The following is a 9,406-nucleotide window of genomic DNA, read 5'->3' on the forward strand; positions in this document are numbered from 1 at the left end:
AAAAAAGAAGAAAAGCGTTTCGCAGGGGGGTTGTCGATACTGAGCCGGTACCCTGTGTCAACATATAGTTAGCGCTTAGTCTTCTTTGGAAAACCGGGTGCGACAGATTGGTATCAAAGCAATGTTGACTGTAGGACGCTCTGCCTAGATAGAAATGATCGCTTTTACAAACTTATTTTGATGAAAACTTATCTTGTCTTCCTCCACCTTGATATTTTCTAAAATAAACAAAAAATTGTTTGCCGAAAACCCCTTTCTCCAAAATCCTTGAAGATGCTAGTGAAGTTGAAGATTCTACGTCAATAATAAACATCATCACCAAAATTCAGGGGCTCAAGCTTGCCTATCCTAATGCCTTTAGGATGTTGTTATCCCTGAGCGCTCTTACGTTAGTAACGTTGCTAAGGTGAGTGATAGTATGCTTTCATAATGACCCTATCATGTTAGTGTGCTATAGCTAGGTTGATTGTTTTGTCATGATGAACTTCTATGATTTGGCTCTTTGTAATGACTGTAGCTTCAGCGAATCTCGGGGCGAGATTCCTGTTAAGGGGGGTAGAGTTGTCACACCCCAAAATTCCTTCTTTGGGATATGACTAAGAAAACACTAAAAACAAAGCCAAACATTTTATTATTTTATAAAATGTTCCATTATGTTGTCAACATTCTAGATAGTGAAAATGTGAGTTTCTAAAATTTTTTGCAATACAACTTAGTTGTTTGTTGCATTCCTGCCTTTGCACTGTGTTTTTGTGTAGAAAATAAATTTAAATGTTTTCAAATATGCCTAGGTTGATCCCAATTTCATCTTCCCAAATTATCAAAAGTATTTTGCCAACATCCTACAAAATTCTAGCATGACACGTTCTCATTTTCTCTCCTATTTTTGTTTCTCAAGATATTGGTTATTTTGGAGTCCACAAATTATTTGGACCAATCTTTTATTGTCTCTCATCCATTCATCCAGTCCATCATGAGAACCTATACTTCTTCTCTCTTTCCACTAACGGATCAAGCCGAGTGTTTTCTCTTGTTTTGGGCCAAGTCCAAACCACCTTTCACCTCTCTCCCACACCATCTCCTCTTTTCCACTAGTCTTCCTTTACTCATATGCAGAAAACAATGACATTAGTTCTCCACTTAATCACATGGTCTCATCTCTTCCTAAATGTCCTCTTTACTCCGTTATATTCAACTTTCTCTCAAACGTAGGAGTAAAGGACAGCCATGCAACTTCAATTGCTGTTGCCCACGTCAATCTCTTATCCTCATGCAAAAATATGTGCACCTATTAATTCCTCTCTTAATCCACTCTTAATGCCATCCTTTCACTCCCCCAGTTTTCTCAATCTCGTGAAATACAGCAGCAGCCCCACTATTCTCCATACCAACCACCTTATCCCTCTCTCATGCAAAAATAATTGCAATACATAATACTTCTCCTTAATCACATACTTCACTTGTCTCCTCCTCATTTGCATGCACAAAACAGCAGCACATCTCTTCCTTGTGGCGCATCCTCCTCATTCCTCTAATGCAAGAAATAGGAGCATCAAATACCTCCTCTCTTAATTCCCATTTTACTCCATCGTTTCCTCAAATCATCAATTGCATGCATGCTGAAATTAAACCAGCAGCCTCCCTCTTAACCTATGCTGCATCGTCCCACTCTCCTCTCATGCAAAAATATGGTAACACCTCTCTATAATTCTCTTAACACAACGCCATTTAGACCACTGGTTTTGCTTCAATTGCATGCATGCAGCAGCAATATTATGTGATGCTGCTGCCCCTCTTTTCTCCCTTCCCCATGCAACATAATTCCTCTCTTAATTTCTATGAGTCCATCAAATTCACCTCTAAAACAGTGTATGCAATGGGTCTCTTTCTTTTCCCTTGCACAGCTCCCTACCTCTCATGCAAGAAAATGACAAACCAAATCAATTCCTTCCTCTTAATTTTCTAAACCACTCTTTACTCCATCTCTTCAAGCTTATGCATGCAGCCATATGTCCTTTCCTTCTCATGCATAAAACAGCAGCGTCATATAAATCCTCTCTCTTAATTCTCTTGGTCACGCCTCTCTTAACCACACCCCTTCTTAACACCTCCGGTTTCCTCTCCATTAGTTCACAAAATTAGGAGTGGTTGCACTCACCTCTCCCTGGTCGACATCTTCCTTATTCCTGCTAACACCCATTTGTCTCCCCCTCATGCAAAATAACATCAACACTTAGTACTCCTCCTTAATCTCCCTCCTATTTTTGTGCAATTACTCAAATGAAAGGCATGACCAGTCATGGATTATGTCATCATTCTTCTACTGCTCCCACGCCCTCTCTACTCCCATGCAAAATAGATGCACAAAATTACTTTGCCCCATAATTTACTAGGCATGCACAATTCTCTTAAGAATGCTTCTTCATTCCATCAATTTATTTCTTTCTCTTCATTATACTAGCGTGCAGCAGCAATGCTTGCTCTCCTTTCACTCACAAACTATCAGATGGCGCCTGCCCTCTGTCCCTCAAATAAAATAACAGCAGCCCTCACCTTTAATTCCTTTCATAAGCTCCCTTTTCATTCTCCTTTACCACTCTCTAAATGCAAAGAATGGAAGCAGGTGAAACAGACCCTCCCTCCTCTTATTCTCACGCATAAACCATGCAGCACACCTCTCTTCATTCCCCTCCTAATAACTCCATTTAATCACACTCCATTTGCATGCCTCCATGCAGCAAAAGGGCAGCCATATATTCCCCTCTTTCTCTCCCTCACGCACACCATCAGCAGGGCGCCTCCTCCTATTCTTCTCTCTCCCTCACACCACCACCAGAGTAACAGCCCCCTCCATCTTCCTCTCCCTTCCCCATGGCAGCATCTCCAACTTCCTCAGTTGTTCATCCACCAAAAATGGAGCCCCCATGCAGCAGCGGTTCCATTTTGCCGCTGCGTGATTTACCTCATCGCCAGAAAACTTGACACCATGCCATGGTAAGGAGATCATCCATCTGTGTTCTTCAATATGAAAATGATCTTCAGTTCATCCTCTTTGTGGTCATGATACCCAGCTCTTGAACGCTACATGGAAGAAACTCCGGTGTGCTCGAACCTATATCAACACCCCACAGATTGTTGTCGTCTTCGCTGCTGTACAGTGAGTGGTGAGGCCATCCCTTCCCCCTTCCCTCTTTGATCCTGCTGCTCGTGCCCCTTCTCATCAACCTCTTTTGATCTCTCATGTTGCATGATTATCTTCGAAGTGGAATTGGCGCTGCTCTGATGATCGCAGACCCTGTCATCACCCATAGTCGATGTCGGCCACCGTCAACTTCATCTCCTGCTACAACTAACCCTGATGTGAGGACCACCATCATGTTCTCCATCTTGTTAATATGTTATTCCTTATAGAACACATGCCATAATCTGCATGTGGTCGAATTCCAGCAATGTTTTCTAACAATCATGTCTCTGTCCCTCGTGGACAGCAATGCTGCTGCCGGTTACCGTTCACATTCCCAGTGATCCAGGCCTCCAGTCATCAAACCCTTTGATCATGATATAGCCCTTGATGTTGTACACACCTCTGTAAATCAGTTTGGTCATAGGACCAGCGATACCGGAGTTATTGATATCATCATGCTTGCTGCTCCTGCATCCTTGCAGCAGCATTGTTTCCGATTGGCATGCATGTTCCATAAGATCCTTTCCTCCAATCATCAAATCCTTTGAAAATGATATTCGTCATGAAGTTGAACATGTCCTTGCCAAATTTCATCACCATAGAGCCTAACACAAAAGAGTTATAAATGTTCTTGTGCATGATGTCCCTGCTGCCCCGCATTAGCATTCCTGTTGGTTGGCATATGCATTCCCATTGAACCATCGCTCCAGTGACCGTGTCCTTCAACCATAGTGTGTTTTGTACCTTTGCACACACCCCTGAGAAATTCCATGGTAATAGAATTCAAGATGAAAGAGATATCATTGTCTTTTCGGTTTTCTGTTGTCTCTGCTATTTCAGCAGTGTTGCGCCTCTGTTTGGTAGTGATGTTCCCCATAATACATTAGTAAAATCATCAAACCATTCATACAGCATGTGTGTCCTATCCTTGCACATGCCTCTGCAAAGTTTCATGGCTATAGGATCAAATATGGAAGAGATATGATCCTATCTTTTGCTCACTGTCCCTGCTGCCCCACAGCAGAGTTCCAGCTGGTTGGCATGCATATTCCCAATGTTCCAGCATTCCGGTGACTGTGTCCTTCGACCACAATATGTCTTATATTGTTGCACATGTCCATGACCATAGGATTCAAGATAAAAGACAAATGTTTCTATCTTGTGCTTGCTGTCCCTGCTGTCCTGCAGCCGCGTTGAGACAAGTTGGCATGTGTGTTCTCGGTGAATCGCCACTCTAGTGGTCATGCCCTTTGATCATAGTGTATATCAAATATTTATACACATCTCTGCAAGTTTTCTTGTTCATGTGAGCCACAATGCCCAAAATATAAGCATCATCGTGTCGCTGCTCCTGTCATGCCAACAGCCACGCAGTACCATCTTGCAATCTCGTTCCCCGACTATCCGATAGTCAAAACATCATGTTATTTTGCTACAACATACTTCATACAGTCCACAACAAGCCCACAAAAATGATCTCAATTTGGTGATGCTAAGACCATGTTCCTTGTAATCATAACCACCACTGTCCGCCACTGGGTTTGCTCAACCGGTGTGCAAATCGTCAACATCGTGCTTCCCTTTTATGTAACATTTCATCTGTGCAGCCACTAGTCATAATATGTTCCATGTATCCTCTTCACAAATCCATAGTCATCAACAAATCATCTATAGATCCTTGTGCTCCATAAATCTTGCGTCCATGTCCATCATGTTTACTCTATTCCTATCATTTATCGAACCTTCTAGTCTCTATCTGATATATCTTTTAATCACGACTTTTATGTTAGTTGTTTTTGCGCTCAACAATTGTAGTTGCAAGTTCTACGTGTTTAAAACATTTATCCTATTTTGTAATGCTTGGTGTACTGTTTTTAGGTTCTTGTGATGCTTGTACCAGTTGATTGCTAACGTTAGAAGAGGGGCTCTACAAGGATGATCAAGAAGTTGGATAGCAACAATTTGGAAGGCAAGTGTAACATGAGTTTCCCTTGTTACCTAATAACTATTTAATAACCTCTTCATGTGCATGTGTCTAATATGATAAACCCCTAAGGACTTTACCTAGAACCTTTGTTATCCTGAATCCCTTGTTACCTTGGGTTATGCATATGGGTAGTTTTGCTTAGTTTGCAATCACCAAACTATATAATGTTAATCTTGACTAATGGATTATGTAATCAATGATAAAATGATGCTTTTTAGCAACATGGATAAAGGGGGCTAGAGCATTGGGCCTTTTTGGGTGCTCTAGTCTGCCCTCCGTAAGGACTGAATCTTAAAGCGGCCACCCAGGATTTACCGTACAGCCATGAGAGCTACATGGCTCTGGTTTTAGCTCAGTAAACTGAACTTCTCTAACTTGTTAGTGGTTACCGAAAGGCGCAAGAGGGGGGTGCCTCGTGGTGTATAGTTGTTTTCCTACCTTGGTGTGTACAGTGCCACGACCACATGTGCCTCTTGGAGGAGGACACCTATGCACACTTGCCATTGAAACCTCGCGACTACTAACTTGTTAGGGGGACTTTCGAAAGGCTTCATAGTGAACCCTGCCGACTTACCTTGGAAGTGGGTCAAGAGGCTGATCACCTCGGGCATATGGGTAACACGACTCATGGTGAAAGTGTACAAGCTCTGCAGAGTGTTCTAAAACTGATATATCAGCCGTGCTCACGGACACGAGCGGCCTGGATCCTTTTTGAGATAGATGGTTCTATGGATGGTTTGGGTGATCATTAATCTTGATGATAATTATTATACTTCTCACCTTGGGAGCCTAAGCATAACCTAGCAACTTAGGTCTAATAATAAAATATGACCAACTAAAAATGCTCATCACAGTCGAACCAAGTCAAGCCTTTTGGGCCTTGCATCCCCTCATGTTATACTTGTTGAGTATGGTGCGCTCACACTTGCTTCACATTCAACAATCAAAAATCCCGGATGGGTACCAGATGGTGATACAAAGGCGGAGTTCCCTAAGATGTTCCAGGAGTACTAGGCGAGTGTACCCCCAGTCAACCGTCCCTGTGGAAAATGGAGACCCAAAGTGAAGAATAGGATCAATTTCCGCTATGCTTTGTAATAGATGTAAGCCATGTTGTAACTATGTTTCGATATATAATAAAGCATTGTTCTTGATATTCTCCATATTTGTCGCTATATGTGTCGTGTGGACATCCTGGGCACACATATAATTAGCGCTTGGTCTTCTTTGGAAAACCGGGTGCGACAGATTGGTATTAAAGCAATGTTGACTGTAGGACGCTCTGCCTAGATAGAAATGATCGCTTTTACAAACTTATTTTGATGAAAACTTATCTTGTCTTCCTCCACCTTGATATTTTCTAAAATAAACACAAAATTGTTTGCCGAAAACCCCTTTCTCCAAAATCCTTGAAGATGCTGGTGAAGTTGAAGATTCTACGTCAATAATAAACATCATCACCAAAGTTCAGGGGCTCAAGCTTGCCTATCCTAATGCCTTTAGGATGTTGTTATCCCTGAGTGCTCTTATGTTAGTAACGTTGCTAAGGTGAGTGATAGTATGCTTTCATAAGGACCCTATCATGTTAGTGTGCTATAGCTAGGTTGATTGTTTTGTCATGATGAACTTCTATGATTTGGCTCTTTGTAATGACTGTAGCTTCAGCGAATCTCGGGGCGAGATTCCTGTTAAGGGGGGTAGAGTTGTCACACCCCAAAATTCCTTCTTTGGGATATGACTAAGAAAACACTAAAAACAAAGCCAAACATTTTATTATTTTATAAAATGTTCCATTATGTTGTCAACATTCTAGATAGTGAAAATGTGAGTTTCTAAAATTTTTTGCAATACAACTTAGTTGTTTGTTGCATTCCTGCCTTTGCACTGTGTTTTTGTGTAGAAAATAAATTTAAATGTTTTCAAATATGCCTAGGTTGATCCCAATTTCATCTTCCCAAATTATCAAAAGTATTTTGCCAACATCCTACAAAATTCTAGCATGACACGTTCTCATTTTCTCTCCTATTTTTGTTTCTCAAGATATTGGTTATTTTGGAGTCCACAAATTATTTGGACCAATCTTTTATTGTCTCTCATCCATTCATCCAGTCCATCATGAGAACCTATACTTCTTCTCTCTTTCCACTAACGGATCAAGCCGAGTGTTTTCTCTTGTTTTGGGCCAAGTCCAAACCACCTTTCACCTCTCTCCCACACCATCTCCTCTTTTCCACTAGTCTTCCTTTACTCATATGCAGAAAACAATGACATTAGTTCTCCACTTAATCACATGGTCTCATCTCTTCCTAAATGTCCTCTTTACTCCGTTATATTCAACTTTCTCTCAAACGTAGGAGTAAAGGACAGCCATGCAACTTCAATTGCTGTTGCCCACGTCAATCTCTTATCCTCATGCAAAAATATGTGCACCTATTAATTCCTCTCTTAATCCACTCTTAATGCCATCCTTTCACTCCCCCAGTTTTCTCAATCTCGTGAAATACAGCAGCAGCCCCACTATTCTCCATACCGACCACCTTATCCCTCTCTCATGCAAAAATAATTGCAATACATAATACTTCTCCTTAATCACATACTTCACTTGTCTCCTCCTCATTTGCATGCACAAAAGAGCAGCACATCTCTTCCTTGTGGCGCATCCTCCTCATTCCTCTAATGCAAGAAATAGGAGCATCAAATACCTCCTCTCTTAATTCCCATTTTACTCCATCGTTTCCTCAAATCATCAATTGCATGCATGCTGAAATTAAACCAGCAGCCTCCCTCTTAACCTACTCTGCATCGTCCCACTCTCCTCTCATGCAAAAATATGGTAACACCTCTCTATAATTCTCTTCACACAACGCCATTTAGACCACTGGTTTTGCTTCAATTGCATGCATGCAGCAGCAATATTATGTGATGCTGCTGCCCCTCTTTTCTTGGTGGCGCCTCTTTTCTCCCTTCCCCATGCAACATAATTCCTCTCTTAATTTCTATGAGTCCATCAAATTCACCTCTAAAACAGTGTATGCAATGGGTCTCTTTCTTTTCCCTTGCGCAGCTCCCTACCTCTCATGCAAGAAAATGACAAACCAAATCAATTCCTTCCTCTCTTAATTTTCTAAACCACTCTTTACTCCATCTCTTCAAGCTTATGCATGCAGCCATATGTCCTTTCCTTCTCATGCATAAAACAGCAGCGTCATATAAATCATCTCTCTTAATTCTCTTGGTCACGCCTCTCTTAACCACATCCCTTCTTAACACCTCCGGTTTCCTCTCCATTAGTTCACAAAATTAGGAGTGGTTGCACTCACCTCTCCCTGGTCGACATCTTCCTTATTCCTGCTAACACCCATTTGTCTCCCCCTCATGCAAAATAACATCAACACTTAGTACTCCTCCTTAATCTCCCTCCTATTTTTGTGCAATTACTCAAATGAAAGGCATGACCAGTCATGGATTATGTCATCATTCTTCTACTGCTCCCACGCCCTCTCTACTCCCATGCAAAATAGATGCACAAAATTACTTTGCCCCATAATTTACTAGGCATGCACAATTCTCTTAAGAATGCTTCTTCATTCCATCAATTTATTTCTTTCTCTTCATTATACAAGCATGCAGCAGCAATGCTTGCTCTCCTTTCACTCACAAACTATCAGATGGCGCCTGCCCTCTGTCCCTCAAATAAAATAACAGCAGCCCTCACCTTTAATTCCTTTCATAAGCTCCCTTTTCATTCAACTTTAACACTCTCTAAATGCAAAGAATGGAAGCAGGTGAAACAGACCCTCCCTCCTCTTATTCTCACGCATAAACCATGCAGCACACCTCTCTTCATTCCCCTCCTAATAACTCCATTTAATCACACTCCATTTGCATGCCTCCATGCAGCAAAAGGGCAGCCATATATTCCCCTCTTTCTCTCCCTCACGCACACCATCAGCAGGGCGCCTCCTCCTATTCTCCTCTCTCCCTCACACCACCACCAGAGTAACAGCCCCCTCCATCTTCCTCTCCCTTCCCCATGGCAGCATCTCCAACTTCCTCAGTTGTTCATCCACCAAAAATGGAGCCCCCACGCAGCAGCGGTTCCATTTTGCCGCTGCGTGATTTACCTCATCGCCAGTAAACTTGACACCATGCCATGGTAAGGAGATCATCCTTCTGTGTTCTTCAATATGAAAATGATCTTCAGTTCATCCTCTTTGTGGTCATGATACCCAGCT

The 9,406-nt window shown here is 41.9% G+C and overlaps 1 long non-coding RNA gene across 1 annotated transcript; it reads left to right on the top strand.

Moving 5' to 3' along the window:
* On the top strand, nucleotides 2,905–4,098 carry LOC110429867. Its single transcript, XR_002447050.1, has 4 exons — nucleotides 2,905–2,994; nucleotides 3,072–3,164; nucleotides 3,264–3,360; nucleotides 3,489–4,098. It is a non-coding gene; the product is annotated as an uncharacterized LOC110429867 (long non-coding RNA).

This window comes from Sorghum bicolor, chromosome 8, assembly GCF_000003195.3.
Source record: "Sorghum bicolor cultivar BTx623 chromosome 8, Sorghum_bicolor_NCBIv3, whole genome shotgun sequence".
Lineage (NCBI taxonomy): Eukaryota > Viridiplantae > Streptophyta > Magnoliopsida > Poales > Poaceae > Sorghum > Sorghum bicolor.